We start from the raw sequence: 22028 nt of genomic DNA, 5'->3' as shown, positions 1-22028 counted from the left end.
GCTTCATGCAATTTTTAAATTTTTTAAAATTCTGCATTTCGATGTTGTAAGAGTTCTTTTTCAAATCATCTTCAGAACACAGACAACAGAGCAACACTTTCAAGTCATATTGTTTGACAGCAATGAAGAGATGAAAATGGACGGATGTCTGAAAAGAGGTATTCCCTCTGCTCCAAAGGTGAACAAACTTTTAACATGTGAGCAACACAGAACTCCATTCCTCTGGTGATCCCTCAAACTCAGAATGCTTCCATTTAATGTCGATATATTATTCTTCTTTTTAAATTTATTTATTTATTTATTTATATTTGGCTGCGTTGGGTCTTCGTTGCGTGAAGGCTTTCTCTAGTTGTGGCAAGTGGGGGCTACTCTTCGTTGCTGTGCGCGGCCTTCTCATTGTGGTGGCTTCTCTTGTTGCGGAGCACGGGCTCTAGGCGTGCGGGCTTCAGTAGTTGTGGCGCACCGGCTCAGTAGTTGTGGCTTGCGGGCTGTAGAACGCAGGCTCAGTAGTTGTGGCTCACGTGCTTAGTTGCTCCGCGGCATGTGGGATCTTCCTGGACCAGGAATCAAACCCGTGTCCCCCACCCTGGCAGGCAGATTCTTAACCACTGCGCCACCAGGGAAGTCCCTGATATATTATTCTTAAAAATTAAAGTTGGATCACTAGGAAAGACTGAACAAAAATTATTCCCCTTCCCCCAAAAACAACAACAAAACAGCTTTAATCACCTCCTTCTCTCCCCCCAAAAACAGGGAAGTGGTTGGGGCTGAAGCCTTTAAATCTGAAATTTCAGCTCCTAAAACATTGCTGTTCTTTGCTCAGAAGTGCAAGTCCACATATTTTCTTCTCCAATACTTCCCCCATTTATAAGTTTATTTCCATACATGCATGCATGCACACACCCACACATACTCACTCACACGTGCTCTTAGTCTCAAGTGAGACACTTTTTTTGTGTCTGTTGATAAATTATGAGGATTATGAACTAGGTGTGTACAGGGTTTCAGAGGTGCTTTGTCAACATGAGTCACTTGAGTCCTTTTCTCCAAAAGCCTGAAATCAAATTACACAGCTGAAACTGTTAGGTGTCCTTTTGGGGGGCTCCGAAGAGCTCTGGTCCTTTATGTCTCAGCACAGAAAGAATTCAGTGAGAGGCAAAGTGGTAGATAAGAAGTGATTTATTAGAATAGGATGCTATGAGGCTTACAAGTGGGCAAGCGAGAGGGTGCTGCCCGGGAGAACTTAGCGGGCTACACTTTTATAATCAGAGGAAAAGTGGGGAGGAGGAAAAGACCACTTTCTGCCTCATTCTTGGGTAGATGTCATGCTTCCATCATTAGCTCCTCCTCCAAGTTGGGCAAGGGAGTTTTCTTGTCCCTACATGGTCAAGCTAGGGCTGTCATGGCACTATGGAAAAATTATTTTAGGTCTTAGTATAATGAGGGTCTTTCACTTTGAAATGTCACCTTTCCATAAATTATTGTTTTTTATGTGTGCAGACAGCATGTCCTAGGGGTCATTAACTTACTGAGCTCACCGGGCAGGATGTGGGTCTCATGCCACCATTGTTTTATTGTTTTGGGGCATGTCTCATGCTTCTGTTGCATGGTTTTGTTGCTAAGCAAGTCTGCTTGGTTTCGTGGATAAGCAAACCTGCTTTCTTGAGTGATCATTAACTTGGGGGGGTCTCCCATACTTTTTTCTTTACTTACATACCCCTAGTGGGATTGACTATTTAATTACCTAAATTTGTCCCTTTATTCTGTCCCTATCACAACCAAGGATCACTACTTTCCCAGATGCTGTTCACAGGCTGCATATTGATGAAGGGCAGAGAAAAAGTCCTCATAACTGATGTTTAGGTGGGAAGGCAAAGGGACAATCTCTGTCAGGCTGATGTGCCAGGGCAGAAAGCCTAGTGTGCTGTCCTCAGGACCAAACTTCAGTACTAAATCAGGACCACGGGCACCATTCGAACTAAATAAACGGTCTGATATATCTACATCCAAATCTGTGGATTTCTTTTGCTGCTGGGCTACTAACTGGCAAAAGTCTTGAGCAGCTCTCACAGTATCTGCTTTTGCATCTTCTGGGGACAGCACCTTCACTGCCGAATGGCAATCTTCGTCATTACGATTTGCAAATTCTGGTGAGTATTTGGAACCATCTATGTACAGAAGTTCCTGCTGTTGTTTTACATTTTCATCCATCAATCTGGAGTTATTTCTTTTGAAAATTCCTTTGTGGTCGTAGACGCTAATGTAAGAGGTGCCCACTGCCATACATCACACCACGAGGCTTGCGATGTCGGAGAAGCTGGGCTCCTGCTCCTCGGTGATCACCAGGTCTACGTGCACAGGCAGCTTCTTCAAGGAACTGGCGTCCTCGGGCCATTGCAGCCGCGGGTGGGCGGCAAGCGGGGCGGGCTCCCCGCGCGGATGCCTGTGGTCAAGGCTGCTGCTCCCGCCGACAGCCGGGGGCTGGCGGAGCGCGAAGCCGAGCGGCGCTAGGACCGCGGCGGAGGCGGCGCAGCAGTAGCTCCGCCAGGTCCAGTTCCAGGTGCCGAACCGCAAGCGGAGCCGGGAAGTGAAAGTGCAGGCCGAGCAGAGCCTGTAGCTCCGTCATAGTCTCGTGGCAACCGGGCGTCCTCTCCTCCCCCTCCCCCACCCGCGGCCAGACCGCTTCTTATCCAGCCATCGCCCCGCGTTCCCCGCCCCCCGCCTCCGAACCCCCCTTTTTTTTTTTTTTTTTTGCGGTACACGGGCCTCTCACTGTTGTGGCCTCTCCCGTTGCGGAGCACAGGCTCCGGACGCGCAGGCTCAGCGGCCATGGCTCACGGGCCCAGCCTCTCCGGGGCACGTGGGATCCTCCCGGACCGGGGCACGAACCCGTGTCCCCTGCTTCGGCAGGCGGACTCTTAACCACTGTGCCACCAGGGAAGCCCCCCGAACCCCTTTTTATACACTTTTTTTTCCCGAACTCCTTTCTGCTGCCAGCACTTCACCTCGCCCCCGCCGCTAGCTCCCTCCAACACCAGACTGTTTGAACCACGCAGACCTGAGTTTGCACACTGGCTCTGCCAGCCTAAGGGCTTAATTTGAGTCCCAGTTTCCTCCTTTATAAAGTTAGGATAATGCTGCCTCCATCAAACAGTTCTAATGAGCCGAAGTATTGGAAAGGGCTTTGTAAACTTTAAAGCTCCTACCAAGGGTTAGCCATATGGGTAAGATGTCCGTCTAACCTTCTGGATGACCGTCATCCCAAAAGATTACTCTCCATAGTGTTTCCTAAGCAAGAAGAAAAGAGATTTTTGAGAGTAAGTTTTGTAATTCACTTACCCTAATACCATTGGGCAAGAGCTGAATCAACATGTGAATGACAGCCTGGACGAACGCTTGCTAGAAACATTTTCCAACATTTTTAGCCAAAAAGTTGTTCATTCCTCAGTGTTCTCCCTCTTTTGCATCCCACACCCATCCAAGGACTGACTCAGTCGTAAGGCAGAAGTAGCATGAATTCAGTAGCAACTTTTTTTTTTTTTAGCTGTGTTGGGTCTTCGTTTCTGTGCGAGGGCTTTCTCTAGTTGCGGCAAGCAGGGGCCACTCTTCATTGCGGTGCGCGGGCCTCTCACTATCGCGGCCTTTCTTGTTGCGGAGCACAGGCTCCAGACGCGCAGGCTCAGTAGTTGTGGCTCACGGGCCCAGTTGCTCCGCGGCATGTGGGATCTTCCCAGACCAGGGCTCGAACCTGTGTCCCCTGCATTGGCCGGCAGATTCTCAACCACTGCGCCACCAGGGAAGCCTCAGCAGCAACTCTGTATTTAGCATCTTCTTATATTCTTACACTGAGCCAGACTTCTTTAGGTAAGAAGAGCCCGGGAACTGGAGGTCTTCAAGAGACCAAATCAGAAGTTGCCAGAGATGTCGGGGATTCAGACATTAGGTGAGAGGTTGGACCAGAGAAACACTAAGATCTCTTCCAACTGTAAAGGTCTACATGGAAGAGTTCCTGCCTCTAGAAGCATACAATCTAATTAGGGAGATAAGACATGAAGAACATGAAGGTGTTGTAGAGAAAAGGCCAAAATGAGTGACAATGAAGCAAATGCTATACGACCTCAGAGACCAGTGGGAGCTGGAGAGGGGTGCATTCTTTTTTTTAAAAAATTTTATTCATTTATTTTTGGCTGTGTTGGGTTTTCGTTGTGGTGAGCAGGCTTCTCACTGTCGTGGCTTCTCTTGTTGCAGAGTGCGGGTGCTAGGCACGTGGGCTTCAGTACTTGTGTCATGTGGGCTCAGTAGTTGTGGCTTGCAGGCTCAGTAGTTGTAGCTCGCTGGCTCTAGAGCACAGGCTCAGTAGTTGTGGTGCACGGGCTTAGTTGCTCCATGGCATGTGGGATCTTCCGGGACCAGGGATCGAACCCATGTTCCTTGCATTGGCAGGCGGATTCTCAACCACTGCACCACCAGGGAAGCCAGGGGTGCATTCTTGGAGGTGAATCTTGAGGTGAAGCTGGAGGGGTTTGTTGGATTGGGAAGGGGAAAGGGAAGAGAAAAATACATTTGTAGCAAGTGGCAATGGATGATATCGTCCAAGGTTGGAATTCAATTCAACAACCATTTACTGAGCGCATCTGTGGGGCAGATAGAAACATAACTCCGTATTTTAGTCCTGAAGAAATTCTGAAATATCATCTTGGTGTCAGGCGAGTGACTTCCTCTTCAAACTGGTTGGTTCTATGGACAACGGGGTAGGCTGTTCTTTGATCCAGGGCAGTGATCCACTGGAGTGTGTGGAAACCTGACCCAAGGATGGTCCATCAGCATCATGACAAGAGTGGGCTTCTGGGCTCCTTCCTCCATTTGCTCCTCCAGCCCTCTCAACCCTTTTGCTATCAGTTGCCTACATTAAATCCACTTCTATTGGAACTACCTAGACTATTTTCTGTTTTTCCTAACTGTTCTGATATAGCATGCGACAAACTGATAATTTTAAAAAACAAAATATGGGAATTCCCTGGCAGTCCAGTGGTTGGGACTCCAAGCTCTCATTGCTGAGCGCCCTGTGTAGGTCCCTGGTCGGGGAACTAGGATCCCGCAAGCCGCGCAGTGTGGCCAAAAAATTAAAAAATAAAAAATAAATTTAAAAACGCATTTTATGGTGATAGAAGTCGTCACTGGGCACCCAGAAGAGGTCTTGGACCCACGTAAGGCACAAACACTCATTGGGATAGCACTGAGATTGGTCTGGCTGGGGCAGGGATACTCTGGGATGTGGCTAAGTCGAGAAGGAGAAGGCTGGAGAGATTCACTTTACTGAGTGCTTATTGCCAGACTTTCTTCTAGGCACTGGATCTTACATTTTAGCGGGAGAGGTAGACAAAAACAAGTAAACAAGAGATCGCAGGGCTTCCCTGGTGGCGCAGTGGTTAAGAGTCCGCCTGCCGATGCAGGGGACACGGGTTCATGCCCCGGTCCGGGAAGATCCCACATGCCACGGAGCGGCTGGGCCCGTGAGCCATGGCCGCTGAGCCTGTGCGTCCGGAGCCTGTGCTCCGCAACGGGAGAGGCCACGACAGTGAGGGGGCCGCGTACCGAAAAAAAAAAAAAAAAAAAAGAGATCGCAGATAGAAATAAGCACAAGGAACAATAACATAAGGAAAAGATACAGGGCAATGTTGTGGGAGTGTTCTTGATGGTCATAAAGGGCCTAAGGAAGTGCTAGCTGAGATCTAGCGATTGATGTCAAGGAGACTTCTGTGTGCAAATCTAGATGAAGAGACAGCAAAGAGAACGGGCTGAGGCGGGAATAAGCATTGCATGTTTGAATTACCACTGCAAGCAATGGTGGCAATGTTTCAGCTGGGTGAGGCGTGAGGGTTTAACCCCCTTGAGGCACTCCTTGAAACTGACAGGTATGGTTTAATAAGTCAGCGAATGTGACTTGGGACAACTAAAGTTGGCAGGCTTGGATTAGCTGTCACTCAAGGAAGGGTGGATCCTTGGTCTGTAACTGCCAATCAGGTTGTGGAGATTTTAGGGCAGCCGCAGCAGCAGCCGCAGCAGCAGCAGCAGCAGCAGCAGCACTGCAGTTGAACGAAGAGTACAGCCTGCTAGTCAGTGGGAGGCTAGAGGCAGCAGCTACCTGTCATTGCTACTTGCTTTCTGGACACTGTTGGGATATCGTAGAGCTCACAAACTCTCACACATGTTCTTAGTTCTGTGGGGGTACAGAGGATCTATTTTATTCTCATATTGTAGATGAGGAAACTTAGTGAAATGCCTTACCCTTTACCTAGTGAGCTACAGGTTAGGCTGAGACCCATTTTTCCTGACCTCCAGATGAGTGCTTGTTCCTTAAAGAAGGTGGTCATGTGAACTCCAAGATATTAGGGTCAGGACTTTAAAAAGTGGATGTGTGGGGAGAAGCTTACTTCTGTCTCACCCCAACTTTATGTTTTCAGGTGTATCTTGACTCCCCAGCTTCCATTTCCAGACCCACACAATGATGATAGTTAAATGTATGACTGCAAATGCAAGAATATAGCATTTGAATGTGAAACAAATCTGAAATCAATGAAACAGGTAACGTTCTGGAGCAGTGCTGTTCAGTAGAGACATGTCAGCCATGTATGTTACATTTTCTAGTAGCTACATTTTATAAATAAAAAGGGACAGAGTAAATTAATATCTTTAATTTATCAAAAATATTTTTAAAACAATCAATATAAAATATTAATGAGACAGTTTAAATTCTAAGTCTTCAGAATCTGGTGTGCGTATTACACTTAAGGACATTGCAGTTTGGACTAGCCATATTTCAAGTACTCAATTCGACTTGTAGCTTGGACAGTCTTGGTCAGTGCAGTTCTAGAAGTAGAATTGCTAGTCTTTGAGGCTGACCAGTGTGAAGTTGGCAGACATCTTTTTGGGGACAAGATGTCTTCTAACATCCCTCATGTCACAGGAAATGAGCATATACTAGGCCATCCTTCAAGAAAAGGAAATGAAAAGGAACTATAACTAAGTCAACTTTTTAAATTGTAAAAGATTGTATTGGAAGGGGTCTCTGAGATGACTTAGTCCAGAAGTTGGCAAACTTCAGCCCTGGGCCATATCTGGCTCACTGCCTGTTTTTTTTTTTTTTTTTTTAATTTAATTAATTAATTAGGCTGCGTGGGTTCTCCATTGCTGTGCACGGGCTTTCTCTAGTTGTGGCAAGCTGAGCTACTCTTCGTTGTCGTGCACGGGCTTCTCATTGCAGTGGCTTCTCTTGTTGTGGAGCACAGGCTCTAGGTGCACGGGTGTCAGTAATTGAGGCACGTGGGCTCAGTAGTTGCTGCTCGTGGGCTCTAGAGCGCAGGTTCAGTAGTTGTGACACACGGGCTTAGTTGCTTTACGGCATGTGGGACCTTCCCGGAGCAGGGCTCGAACCCGTGTCCCCTGCATTGGCAGGCAGATTCTTAACCACTGCGCCACCAGGGAAGTTCCTGCCTGTTTTTTTTCTACGGGCTGAGAGCTAAAAAAATGGTTTCTACATTTTTAAATGGTTTAAAAAAACTAAATGAAGAATAATGCTTCATGACGTGAATGTTATATGAAATTCAAAATTCAGTGTCCATAAATTAAAGTTTTTTCAGAACACCTCCACCTTCATTTGAATGCATTTTGTCTATGGCTGCTTTTGAGCTACAACGACAGAGTTGCCACAGTGACAAATGACCCACCAAGCTCTTTTACAGGAAATGTTGGCTGACTCCTGCACTGACCAGTCGTTCCCATTCTATTGGTAGGGAATTGAGGCACAAAGAAACGACGGGCCTGAGATCACACAGTCTGCCAGTGGCTTAAATGAGAACTCAGCGGTGCCCCGTTAAGTGTTCTTTTCACTACCCCATCACATAAAAGCAAAAGCTTCTCAGTTTATCATGACAATGTCTGCTTGGTCCTTTTACTTGCATATCTGCTCCTTCTCACCCGCAGGCCTAACCTAGGTTTCAGTAGGGGCGGCTGCATCTGTAACCTCGAGAGGGCAGCACTGGTTAAGGTGACTCCAGAGTGCAACCTCTTATCCAAGAAATAACCAAAATAGAGTATATTGTCCCGACTTTAAAAAAAAAAAAAGGAAAAAAGAAAGCAGGTCAAAAAGGGCCTGAGTTGCTTTTGATGATGACATGCATACATACTAGTGCAAATGTAACACATTTTCAGGTTTTTTTTTTTTTTGGACAAATTGCCAAAGGTGAGTTCACGCTCAGAAAATCTCCACATCTAGCTGGAATTGAAAGAACAAAAGCCAAATCAGGGCTTCCCTGGTGGCGCAGTGGTTGGGAGTCCGCCTGCCGATGCAGGGGACACGAGTTCGTGTCCTGGTCCGGGAAGATCCCACATGCCGCGGAGCAGCTGGGCCCGTGAGCCATGGCTGCTGAGCCTGCGCGTCCGGAGCCTGTGCTCCGCAACGGGAGAGGCCACAACAGTGAGAGGCCCACGTACAGCAAAAAAAAAAAAAAAAAAAAAGCCAAATCAGCAGCGAAACAAAGGTAGGCATTTAAGAGAAAAGCACCCACACATTAAAAAAAAAAAAATCTATTTTCTGAGTATTGGGGGAACATGGAGTGGAAATTAGTTCTCCTCGAGCCCTAGGGACAGTTTTAAGTAGGCGAGTGGAGCTGTGCTCATGACCCAGATTTGTCCTCGTTCTGAGTGGGCTGAAGAAGGGGTTCCATCTCTTCATTTGGGGGATGCTAATCATAAAATGTGTCTAGTGAGGCTTACAGCCTAGTATCTATGAGGTATTTATGAAGTATCATTAATATTTGCAGGGCTTCCCGGGTGGCGCAGTGGTTGAGAGTCCGCCTGCCGATGCAGGGGACACGGGTTCGTGCCCCGGTCCGGGAAGATCCCACATGCCGCGGAGCGGCTGGGCCCGTGAGCCATGGCCGCTGAGCCTGCGCGTCCGGAGCCTGTGCTCCGCAATGGGAGGGGCCACAACAGCGAGAGGCCCGCGTACCGCAAAAAAAAAAGAAAAAAAAAAAATTTGCAGTGGGCTGTAAGATCCTTCAGATTAAAAGGTGCCCTGGGCAAGATGCAAGATGGACTGGTGTTACTGTGGGGGCAGATATATTTTGTGGATGTCACCACTGTTGTTTACTGAGGTGTCAGGGGAAAACAAAAGTAGGTTAAGACCAGGTGGCACAGTCTTTCAACGTGACCCAGAACTGGGCCACAGGAACCCGTATAGGCAGACTATCACGTCGTAAGGATGCATAAATCCTCAGAGGCAGGATGGTTAGTTTCATGACACATAATCACGCCTGGAAGAAATCTGGTGGGGCTACTTAGAAAAACACATATGGCACTTCCGACTTTACAGGGAAGGGGACTGAATTGTATTACTCAGCAAATATTTTCCGCAGCCTGAGCTTGACTTCTGAGATTTTCTGAGAACTGAGCATGTTTTCTAAGTAATCCTAAAAGGCCTGGTGCTGGGTAACAGCAGGAACTAGCTGGTAGCCTAATTAAGCATCCCAATACTGCAATACTTAAAAACACTTATAGGAATCCCAATGAGTTCCTAATGTCTAATTCCTAAATGTAATCCTAAAGTGCTCCACTGAATCCTCCTGTATGACCTTGGTTAATTATGTAATATCTAATCACCAGAGATAATGATGAAAAATTGAAAATGATGGCATGAGCTGATTCACTCTCCTTGCAGGTATTCCACCAGGACCAAAGATTAGGGATTCTCCTAGGAATAAAACTTCAGCATATGGGAAATTGCTTTCAAACTCTAGCAATTAAGTGTATTACTTACTTTAGTCCCTGGAATGATAAGAAAATGGAAATGAAATGAACGGGATTTTTTTTTTTTTTTTCAGTCACAACTCTGGTCCAAATCAGTCCTATAATGTGGGAAGACCATATAGAATTATCATGAAAATAGTCTGGTGTACTTGGAGTATGTTAAGAAATTCTCAGCAGAAATATCATTATGTTTAAACCTTTTTTCTTTTACCTGGAAAAGTAAATCCACAACTCCAATACTGTATTTTCTTTGGAAATTATAAATTACCAGAAAATGAAACAAAGACAGGAAGAAAGAAAAGAAAAAGAGAGGTATTATACCACTCATATGCCCAGTATTGTAAATATAACTTGGAACTTAATTTACGACATTGCATAAAGCTAATTGACTTAGATGGTTTTGGTTTTCTGGGCTTTGTATATTTTTGTCAGTTCTGTAATGATACATGGTTTATAGGATCAAATCCTATTTTACAAATTCAAATACAAAGGTTGTATTCCACCTTTGAATTTCAAACCAGTTGACAGAATCTTTAGGTCTTGGTATATCCCTCAAAGGAAAAAAAATCCAACTTAACAATGACTCTGTTTCCATATTTATATTGTATTTCTCATTTAAGGAGTCAAAAACTCAGTGGACTTTACTCCAACTCTTTCTAACATAATACCTTGGATTTCAATAGCATTTCTCAGATTGTAAACTACTTTTACATCCACTCTCTCATTTCATTGGGTCTTTAGAACAACCCTGTGGGGTAGGTATGGCATACATAGTACAGTTCTTTAACAGATTAATTTCCAAAAATTAATTCAATGAATATTTATTGAATGGCTACTGTTTGCCAGACACTCTTTTAGATAATGACCATTCAGTGGAATATAAAACACACCAAGAGCCTGCAAAAAATGTTTGTGATTTGCCCAAGACCATAGAAAGTAAATCCAAAACCTTTTGACTGCTCCCATCCTCAGTTGGAAAAACGGAGCATGGAAAACGTACTTATCTCGACTCTGTCTCTTAGTACAGTAGTGACATTTCTTGTACAGACTTGCTCACCAGCATTTGCTCCCATACATTCCAGCTTCTGGTCTTTCACTAGATCAACTATTTTATACTCCCAGCTAAGGTCAATTCCTTGGGACTTCCCTTGTGGTCCAGTGGTTAGGAATCCTCCTTCCAATGGAGAAAAGTGGGCTCGATCCCTAGTCAGGGAACTAAGATCCCACATACCGCTGGGCAACTAAGCCCGAGTGCCACAACTACTGAGCTCATGCGCCTCAACTAGAGAGAGAAAAAACCTGCATGCCACAACTAGAGAGAAGCCTGCGTGCCGCAACGAAACATCCCACACGCTGCAACTAAGACTCGACGCAGCCAAAAATAAATACATAAAATAAGTCTTAAAAAAGAAAGTATTGAAATTTCTTCCCCCTTAAAAACAAACTTCTCGGGAATTCCCTGGCGGTCCAGTGGTTAGGACTCCGCACTTTCACTGCCGAGGGTGTGGGTTCAATCCGTGGTTGGGGAACTAAGATCTGCAAGCCGCGCAGTGAGGCCAAAAAGAAAAAGAATAAATAAAATAAAAACAAACTTCTCTCAATCCTATTTCCCCCAGCCATTCCCCCTTACCAGTGACCACTCCATTTATCTTCTCTTCTTTCACAGCAAACTGCTCCCATTCTCTAATTTATAAGTCAAATAAGTATTTATGGAACAGATGCAGAATAAATGAACTAGGAATGTTTCACATGAAGATAAGTAAGTTTGAATATTCAGAGGACTTGTAACAAACAAACAAACAAAAAACTGGTTTGGGCTTCCCTGGTGGCGCGGTGGTTGAGAGTCCGCCTGCCGATGCAGGGGACACGGGTTCGTGCCCCGGTCCGGGAGGATCCCGCATGCTGCGGAGCGGCTGGACCCGTGAGCCATGGCCACTGAGCCTGCGCGTCTGGAGCCTGTGCTCCATGGCAGGAGAGGCCGCAGCGGTGAGAGGCCTGCGTATCGCAAAAAACAAACAAACAAACAAAAATAACTGGTTTTATATTTCTCCAAAAGGGAGAACTGTAACCAGTGGTTAGAAACATCCAGCATAATATTTGCACATATAGTTTCAATTTCTCCAATACAATGGATGCTACACTTTTTCTTTCCTTTTTTTTTTTTTTTTTGCGGTACGCGGGCCTCTCACTGTTGTGGTCTCTCCCGTTGCGGAGCACAGGAGAAGCCCACCAGGGAAGCCCGATGCTACAGTTTTTCAAAGTAAGAAATGAGATATCTTTTTAAAAAAAAAAAAGTATTCTTGGACCTTCCAAGGAAGTCGATTTTTCATGACATATCCTCCACACCAGCAATTGATGCACTCATACCATCAGAAATACATCTCAAGTCAACTAACTGGTTTGTTAAGGAAGTGGTCTTTTGTTCCTCAGTTATATTTTAAGTTCCACATCAGGGATTCTCAGGAGGTATGAGAAAAGTCCTACAAAGCAGACATATCAGAATCCCTGGAATTCTGATATTCCATTCTAGGGAGACAGTCTCCCTTCAACCCCTGAATGAATCACTTACCAGTACAAATCAGTATGAATTGATGGAAGTATAGTCTGTGCTAGTACAAGAGAGTAACTAGAAAATATAAACTACATAATGAGCTAGACTTCATAAGTAGAAATTGTTTCAACAATTATTAAGCATAAATGTTTCAGGATAAAATATACATAATACTTTATATTTTATCACAGGCTCCAATAAGGAATGATTAAGTAATACAGTTGAAAGTAAAAATTTGAACGTCTGTATTTATCAGAACACAAGATTCTGAAGGTGGAGCTTGAGCCCAGGATGATAAACACATTTCAAATAAAGCATGTAGCAAAACTAGTTAACTGTTGTTCATTGGGGAACTACAGCAGGCTCCAATATGACAGATGGAGAAAACCTGTTAAAAGGAAACTTCTGGGCACTTAACTTCTAGGGCATTACCATTCTTGTGATGGAGTCAGTTTGTCATCATTGTTCTAATACTTTTACAGAAGTCCAACAAAAGTTGCAAAGTCATCAGCAATTATTGAAGTATACACTTGAGAAACCAGGGTAAAGTCTGCCTTGTTGCATCTCTAAGCACTGCATGACTGGCTGGCTGAATCGCCTCAGACCACTGGTGAGTATCAATACTTATATAAATTCCAGGAAAATCTCTCTACTAGATTCTTTGTCCTACTAACCAAATTCTTCTAAGTACTGACCAAATTCCAAGTTCAGAATTTTCAGATATTTTAAGATAGTATTCTTTCCCAAAGAAATCGTGTATTACTCAGATCATTATGGAACAGAGGCTAGCAGCAGGCCATATCTTGAGAGTGTAATAATTCTTCCAAAAGCCTAAAGGTTTTGAGTTTCTGATTCTTGCACTGATCCAGGAACTTTTTGAAACTGACAGTACTTTTTATCATCATAGTCCCTGGCATCTTTCTCTCCAAGTCCACTGTAGTACTTTTCCAAAGGTCAGACTTCATATACTAATTTTTTTTCTTCAACCCAGTCCAATCAAGCTTTGGTTCCCTCTGCTCCATTAAAACTGCTCTTGCCAAGATCACCAGTGACCTCCACGTTGCTCCAAGAGTCAATTCTCAGGCCTCACCCTAACCTCTCAGCAGCATTCCACAGTTGATTACTTCCTCCTCCTTCAGATATTTTCTTCACCTGAATTCCAGGACACTATTCATCTCTTGGTTTTCCTCCTGCCTAACTGGTTTGTTCCTACTCAGTTGCTCTGCAAGTTCCTTTCTTCTGAGACCTCTTAAGTGAGAAATGCCTCAGGGCTTTCCTGGTTCTCTTTCCTTCTGTATCTAAACTTACTCTCTTGGTGATGTCATTCAGTTTCAGACTTTAAATGCCATTTATATGGTGACAACTCCCAAATACACACGTATACACGATTATGCATTATATATATATATGTAAAATATATCTTCAGAACTTCATCCTGAAGTAGACTCATATCCAACAGCCTACCTAATGTCTCCATTTGAATATTTAATACATATCTCAAATTGAACACGTCCAAAACTGAACTCTTAATATTCCCCTGGATAATTGTTCTGTCTAGTGTTTCCTATTTCAGATGATTGCAACTTGATCTTTCTAGTTGCCCAGGTGAAAAACCTCAGGCTCATCCTTGACACCTTTTATGAACTCTGTATTCAATCCATCAAAAAGTCTTCTTGGATTTACCTTCAAAATATATCCAGGATCCCTTAGTCAATAAAGCTCTCTTATTTTTCATTTGGGTTACTGAAAGAGCCTCCTTTCTAGGTTCCTGCTTCTATCCTTGATCTTTTTTTTTTTAAAATTAATTTATTTTATCTTTGGCTGCACTGGGTCTTCGTTGCTGTGCATGGGCTTCCTCTAGTTGCGGTAAGCAGGGGCTACTCTTCGTTGCGGTGCGAGGGATTCTCATTGCGGTCGCTTCTCTTGTTGTGGAGCAGGGGCTCTAGGTGCGTGGGCTCAGTAGTTGTGGCGGAAGGCCTTAGTTGCTCCGCGGCATGTGGGATCTTCCCAGACCAGGGCTCGAACAAGTGTCCCCTTCATTGGCAGGCGGACTCTTAACCACTGCGCCACCAGGGAAGCCCCTATCCTTCATCTCTTATTCTCAATGCTTCTCAAAACCTAAGTCATATCATGCAACACCTCACCAATTAAAAGCCAAAGTGTTCCTGCTATGGCCTACCAGGTAGTATAGGTCTGCCTCTCACTCCCTTTACCTCTTTGACACCCATCATATCTTATACTCTCTCCCTTGCTCCCTTGCTCATTCTGTTTCAGCCACACTGGTTTACCTTGCTGTTTTTCATGTGCCCGTCATGCTTCTACCTCAGGGTCTGTGGACTTGCTGTTCCCTCTCCCTGGAACCTCTTCCCTAGATATCCATATCTAAGAAAGATATCAAAGATATCCATATATTTGCTCCCTTAGCTCCTTCAAGTCTCAGTATTTTCTTGAGGCCTACCCTGGTTGCCCCATTTGAAATGCCAACACATGCTTCCTCTCTCTTATCTTTATATTTCACCATCTTACTGCTATTATTTAATTTCCTTTTTATTATATTTATTGCCTCTTCTTCCCCTCTCCCCCACAATAAACTTCATGAGAGGTATTTGTTTTATTCAGCAATGTATCTTAAGTATTTAGAATAGGATCTGGCACAAGGGTGATGCTCAAAAATTATTTGTTGAGTAAAGACCCTGATTTTAGAAGTCTTATTGATGTATTGTCTAGCTAGGCCATTTAAACTGGGATGCCAAAATGATAAGCCTACAGGTTTCATGTAATCTGCACAACTGTCTTGTTTTAGGGATGACCATATATACTCTGGCAGGACAAACAAATGTTGGGCTGTTCAGGGGTATTTTTTTTTTTTTTTTTTTTTGCGGTACGCGGGCCTCTCACCGCTGTGGCCTCTCCCACCACAGAGCACAGGCTCCGGACGCACAGGCTCAGCGGCCATGGCTCACGGGTCCAGCCGCTCCGCGGCATGTGGGATCCTCCTGGACTGGGGCACGAACCCGTGTCCCCTGCATCGGCAGGCGGACTCTCAACCACTGCGCCACCAGGGAAGCCCAGGAGTATTTTTAATTTGTAGAGATATATTTCTATTTTTCTAAAAAATATACTGTTGGCTGCAAGGATTTGTTCTTTGAACTCCAGTACTTCTGAAGTGCTGAGCTTCTCAGTTTTGCCTCAGAAGGGAAAAGACTATTACAGCATGTGGGAGTGCTTAACTACAGCCAAAAATATTTTGAAAAACTTCTCATATTACTGAAGTCTTTAAAGAAGATCATTTATCTTTTCCAGGAAAAGGTTATTATTGTTTTAGATTTGCTTCTATGCCAGAGTTTGACATGAAAAGCTATCCTTTCCTGGAACAATGAATAGAGATATTTAATATTTCTATATGTTGTTTAGAAAAGTTGCACACAAGCTTCACCAAATGCCAAAAAATAAAATCAAAGGCATGAGCCAAAGAGGCCTAGCACATACCACTTCAATTCTACACCGGCTGTCTTAAGGATCTGGGTATAATTAAAGGTTTTGGTTAACACTTCATTTCTTTCGGGGAACACAAACTGCTACAAATTAATTCAAAACCTGTTTTAGAATAAGAAAGAAAAACTAAAGGAACAATGGATTGGTAATCCTGGAATTCACTAGTCCTGCCTGCTTTGACAAAGTGAAGAGACCCAGGACTACATATACAAAAGTATTTTCACTCCTGGGGCAGATTATGAGACTATGAAAAGTTGGAAAACGTTTTGAGGCCAACAATAGGAGAAGGGGAGAATGGGGAGGAGAGTTATTCCTGTATTTCTGTTCGACTGTTTTGCAAATGTATGGCATTGGTCATAAGGGAGAAGTGAACAGTGCAAGACACTACCTACTTTTTTTTTTTAAGTGATGTCACTTTTTAAGTTAACCATTTTTTAGAGCAGTTTTAGGTTCACAGCAAAATAGAGCAAAAAGTACAGAGTTCCTATATGCCCCGTGCCCTCCACACACACAGCCTCTCCAACTACCAACATCCCACATCAGAGCAGTAAATTTGTTACATTTGATGAGCATACAGTGACACATCATCACCCAAAGTCCACAGTTTGCATTAGGGTTCATTCTTGGTACTGTAAGTCTATGGTTTTGACAAACATATAATGACACATATCCACCACTGTATCACTGCCCTAAAAAGCCCCTGCTCTGCCTACTCATTCATCCCTTTACACTAACCCTTGGCAACCACTAATCTTTTTACTGTCTTCGTAGTTTTGCCTTTTCTAGGATACAGTTGGAATCATATAGTACATACATAGATACTACCTACTCTTAAGAATGTACGAATTGCGGGACTTCCCTGGTGGGACAGTGGTTGACAATCCGCCTGCAAATGCAGGGGACACGGGTTTGAGCCCTGGTCTGGGAAGATCCCACATGCCGCAGAGCAACTAAGCCCGTGCGCCACAGCCACAACTACTGAAGCCTGCGCGCCTAGAGCCTGAGCTCTGCAACAAGCCACGACAATGAGAAGCCCGCGCACCACATGAAGAGTAGCACCTGCTCACCGCAACTAGAGAAAGCCCACGTGTAGCAACGAAGACCCAATGCAGCCAAAAATAAATAAATAAAATGAATGGGATGAGTGCAAAAAAAAATACGAATTGCAAACATTTTTGTGTAAAAAAGGATGTGCTTTTGTGTTAAATGTAATAGCTAAAGATGTGAAATAAGTACTCGTTTTATAAATTAAAAAAACTCGAATTAGAATTGTTTAAACATACTTCTATGTCTGTACAAAGTGAAAGAAAGGTTGTGCAATCATTCTCTGAATTTCAACCGCTTGGCTAATTAGGGGCATGATATTTTGTTGGCATTATTAGGATACCATATTCTAATTTCCCAATAAAACTAATAGTTTCATACTATTTAATTTTGGTTGTGTAGGCAAAAAGTAACAGCATTTAAAAATAACACATTTCAGGGACCTCCCTGGTGGCGCAGTGGTTAAGAATCCGCCTGCCAATGCAGGGGACACGGGTTCAAGCCCTGGTCCGAGAAGATCCCACATGCCCCGGAGCAAGTAAGCCTGTGCGCCACAACTACTGAGCCTGCGCTCTAGAGCCCGGGAGCCACAACTACTGAGCCCACGTGCCACAAGTACTGAAGCCTGCGTGCCTAGAGCCCGTGCACCACAACAAGAGAAGCCACCGCAATGAGAAGCCTGCGCACCACAACGAAGACTAGCCCCCGCTCGCTGCAACTAGAAAAAGCCCGTGTGCAGCAACGAAGACCCAGCACAGCCAAAAATAAATAAGTAAATAAATAAAAAAATATACATTTCAGTAAACCAACTATACCCCAATATAAAATAAAAATTAAATTTAAAAAAGAAAAAAAATGTTTCATAAACTCTCACAACGAAAAGAATGTACAGTATTCTGCTTTATAGATATCTTGGGTATAAAAAATCAAAACTCTGTGCAGTGCTTTTAGTCATACTGGAACTGAAATAAAATTTGGAATCTAACATCCACTCCTCAGACACTTCTTTCATCTGGAAGCCATCAAATCCTGATCTGTTCCCTCAACAACAAATGTATTTTTTACATTTCCATCCTATCATTATAGCTTAACCCCCCTATTACTGAAACAGATAACCGCCTATAATTAAACGTAGTAAGAAGAAGAAGAAGAAAGAACAACCTACTGTAGCTGTGACACCAAAAAACTTGAGCCAGAAAAGCCTGGCTAAATTATGAACTCAGGCTACTGTGGAAAAAAAAAAAAAAGTTAAACAAAAATACCTTGTACACAAAGCAAGTCTAGAAGACAAATTCAGCAGCATTACTGTTGAATTTCCTGGCTTTGTTGATTCGAGTCGCAAAGTTAAGATTAACAATGCCGAGATTCATATTTAAATATGTCCCTTGAAATCAGGAAAATAGCTCTTTCAGGATTTCAAATGATACTGGAAGGCACAGAACGGAGATTTTATTGAGTCAATTTGTTATTCACATACTCACAAAGGATTTTAAAAAGAAGTTAAATGGAAGATATTCTCAACAGACAGAAATAAGACATTCCAATCTATTGTTCCAGTTTATAGCTCAGATATAAATAATAGGCTATAAAACCTGATCTGAAAATAGTTGCGCAGTGCGTGCTTCACAGCCAGCCAATGAAAAGCAACGTCTCGTTTCTCCTGCAGCTGACAGCCCTCCAAAGACACTACTTTTTTTTTTTTTTTTTAAAGAGACCAACCTCTCGGTTACACTGGCGTTTAGCACCTTTGTTGGGTCTCCCAGCTCCGCAGTTTTAACTTCTATTTGCGGAACGCCACTGTGATTCAAGGCACGGCATTCCAGCGGGCTTAGTACCCCCGGCAGCACAGGGCTGCAGAAAACGCCTTCACTCTCAGGGTGAAATTACAGCTTCCCACGCTCCAGTTCGGAGCGCTGCCTTGTAAAATCGATCCCTTTCACATTGCAAGGGTGGGGGTGAGCAGTCCCACTTTTCAAGGGCTTAGAGAGCAGGAAGAATTCGGGACTCCTCCGTGCACGGCTCTCGGAGCTTTCCAGAGGTTCACACGCCGCGCGCACCCGGCGCGTGTCCGGGGCGGGTCGCGGCACTGCTCGAGCCGAGCCCCGAGCCCAGAGGCGAAGAACAAAGGAAATTCGCCCGCCTTCGCTGCCGGAGGCAGCCCCCGCGTGTTCGCCGGCCCCGCCCCTCCGCGAAATGGCGGCCACACCACAAAATGGCAGCCCGAGCGGGCCCAGGCGGAGAAATGAAAGGCGCCGCGGACCCCTCCCCCACAGCGCAGCAATGCCAGGCCGAGCTTTCTCCTGATGGCAGTCGGAGGCCTCGGCGTGCCTCCCTAGCCCCACGGAGACACCACGGCCTCCCCGCGGCGCCCCGCCGGGCAGCACGGTCCGCCACCCCGCCTCGAGTCCAAACGACGCAGCGGCTTTATGCCTGGACTGCCTCTGCTCTTCCAAACGGGCCCCTCTTCAGGAGGCTCTTACTTAAGGGGGTACAAACTGGAAAGAACTGAGCGTGGCACACCTGCCGGGCGACCCTTGCCCGCCCAGGACGCCCCTCGGGCCGGGCGCGGGGAGGGAGCAACCTTTCCTAGGGTCTCCACACTCGCAACTTTAGCTCCAGGTCACCAAAGTAAAGAGAGGAAAGGGGTGATCAAAGAGGCCCCCAAATGAGGGGGAACTAAGGAACCAGGGGCCAAAGCCCCAGACCACTCCTTCAGCAGCCACGTCGAACCCCAACGCACTGAGCCCACACCCGAGAGCGCAGCGAAGAGCCGCTGGTGGCCCATCGTGCGCGGGCAGCTCCAGAGCGCGGATGTCGGCTTTCCCTCCACCACGCAAACACCCAGTGAGCATTTTAGGTTTTTCATCGTTCCCCCCTGCCCTCTCCCTTCTCCCTGTGGTGAGGGGCCTCGGGGGCTGGGCACAGGTACAGGAAGGAGCGGCTGCTGTGGTCCCCATGCTATTTCCCCTGGCGTAAGGGTCTCGGTGGGCTTGGGCTTTGCCTTGGTCGTGGCTTGATGGAGGCAGGGTGGTGGCGGTGTGCTTTGGATTTTTCGCTTTTCTTTCTCTCAAACGCTCGCTTCCCTGCGCTCCCCATCCCCCAGCTTCCTCCGAGCTCCGTCTTTCCAGAAACTTCTCAGGGAAACTCAGCAAAAAGCCGTAGGCTCCGACACCACCTTCCTCCCGGAGCATGCGCGACGCCCTGGGCGGCTAGCTCAACGCCCGAGTGTACGAGTGTGAGAGTCGCAGGTGTGCGCGCGCGCGCTCGCCTTGAGGGGCGGGGCGGTTCTCTCACAATGAAGGGAATAGGTTTTTCTCCCCTCCCCCAACGTTCCGTCGTTGCGCAAGCGCGTTGAGCCAACTCCCCTGCCCTTTTGAGAGTAGTGGGGGAGGGGCAGGCCCAAGGCTCCGGAGTCGCTGCTCCGCGCGCCTGCGCACTGGGTTGTCTTGGCCGCGATTTTTCCGCGCAGCTTGTGGTAGTGTCTTTGATGGTGAGGTGCGTCTGAACACTTCGGTTGTGCCCTACTCACTGTGTCCTCTATTTCCCCTCGCGGAAACTGTAGCCTCTTGAGGGGTTATTAATTACGTCCCGCGGGTTTCCTGGAGATTGGCCTTCCCTTTGTGTCTCAGGGCTAAGGTTGCACCGTGTCTCGTTGGCCCCCTTCCACTCCTGCCTGTGCTAGGACCCCAGACTGGAATCGGTGACTGGAGTGTGTTGGAACTTTCTCCCAAGTGGGGGAAACAGCCCTGGCCGAAGGACTGGGTGATGGCCGCGCTGGCTTCCATCAGGAACTGCCTGCAGTTCTTGGTTACTGAGCCAAAATAAAGGTGTTCTTTATTTGGTACGCTGCCCTTGGTCCTCGACGCCAGCCTCTGCTCGGGCTGGCGGGGCTGGCTGCTGGGTTGGTCCTCCGTGTAAGGATACAGACAAAGAAAGGGCCTTGGCGTACCGCTCTGTCTCCATTTGCAGAATTGAGCTTGGAGCGTGGTAACCATAGTAACCGCATTTACTCTCTTAAGGTGCCTATTGTTTTGTTCTCCGTTTCTCTTCCTTTAGGAGTGTGATGGAAATTACTGCCAGAGTTGTAGGTTCTTAACCGGCCCCCCCCCCCCACCAAGCTCTTTACCTTGCCATGTAATCCACTTCCACCCAACCCTGTTTTTGAAATCCAGAAGGTTAAGTAAGGTCGTCTTGGCAGGGCATGGAGGCTTGCCACTTTTCCAGTCTGAGCTTTGTTTCCTTGCCACTCTTCCTTTTGAAGTACCTTCGTTTCCCCAGTGGAGTAATTGTCTTCCTATATTCGTTAGCCGTGTAACGTACCTTCAAAGCCTCAGAGATGTAAGGTTTAAAAGAGGGAGCTTGTTTGCGAAAAAGGCACCTTTCGGGGCTCCAAAAGACTGACGTGGCGGTTGCAATTTGGCATTTTATCGTCGTGAGCACCTGCTAACTCGCCCACAGGTGCTAGGGAGCCATTGACCACGCCGAGCCCGAGGTCAGTCCAGGTCATCGCTATGGGCGGAGCCACTCAGTGGGTCCTACCTCAGGGAGATCTTTCTTCCTGGTGGGAATTTTGAGTTGGTGCCAGATTACTAGCAGGAACTCTCAGCTATCTCAGGGCCGTTGAAGTTCTAGCAAGCAATAGAATTCTACCCCTGCTAACAAGGCTATACTGTCATTTGAGGCTTGGAAATGACCAGATCAAGAGTCCCTTGAGTTTGTAGAACTTCTGTTAGAGATTCTGCCTTAACAAATTATGGTTAATGAGAGTATTTAAAGACAAACTTCCTACAATAAGGATAACGCTACTTAAAAAGGGGAAGAAAAATTTGAGTATGTACGTTTTGCAATTTTAGATAGGCATAAAATCAAAGTTCTTATGTGCTATCTAATAATTAGAATCTTGGGAAACTGATCTCGAGGGAAACAATGTATTTAAATTGAAAACTATGGAGAACAAAAGTAACCTAGTTTAAAGCCACTTTTTCCGGTGAATTTTTTTTTTTTTTTTTTAAATAGGCTCGCTGGGGCTAAGAAGCACTATCTTTTTTATTTATTTATTTATTTTTCCTGTACGCGGGCCTCTCACTGTTGTGGCCTCTCCCGTTGCGGAGCACAGGCTCCGGACGCGCAG

The 22028-nt window shown here is 45.6% G+C and overlaps 1 protein-coding gene and 1 pseudogene across 2 annotated transcripts in view; one reads left to right on the top strand and one right to left on the bottom strand.

Moving 5' to 3' along the window:
• Positions 1–1788: 1788 nt before the first annotated feature.
• On the bottom strand, positions 1789–19682 carry LOC308605574 (dehydrodolichyl diphosphate synthase complex subunit NUS1-like; annotated as a pseudogene). The gene is made up of 3 exons: positions 19649–19682; positions 18867–19343; positions 1789–2507 (listed from the first exon to the last, which is right to left on the bottom strand). The product of its transcript is annotated as a dehydrodolichyl diphosphate synthase complex subunit NUS1-like (transcript).
• SPEN (spen family transcriptional repressor) overlaps positions 19186–22028 on the top strand; it is a 97118-nt gene continuing 94275 nt past the window's right edge. Inside the window, exon 1 of the mRNA XM_081255885.1 lies at positions 19186–19741. The gene's annotated coding sequence lies outside the window, so the exon portion shown is untranslated. The remainder of the gene's footprint in view (positions 19742–22028) is intronic.

This window comes from Mesoplodon bidens (assembly GCF_964165515.1).
Source record: "Mesoplodon bidens genome assembly, chromosome: 2".
Taxonomy (NCBI): domain Eukaryota; kingdom Metazoa; phylum Chordata; class Mammalia; order Artiodactyla; family Ziphiidae; genus Mesoplodon; species Mesoplodon bidens.
The sequence above is the reverse complement of the archived record's forward strand: the minus strand, read 5'-3'. Positions and strand labels throughout refer to the sequence as shown.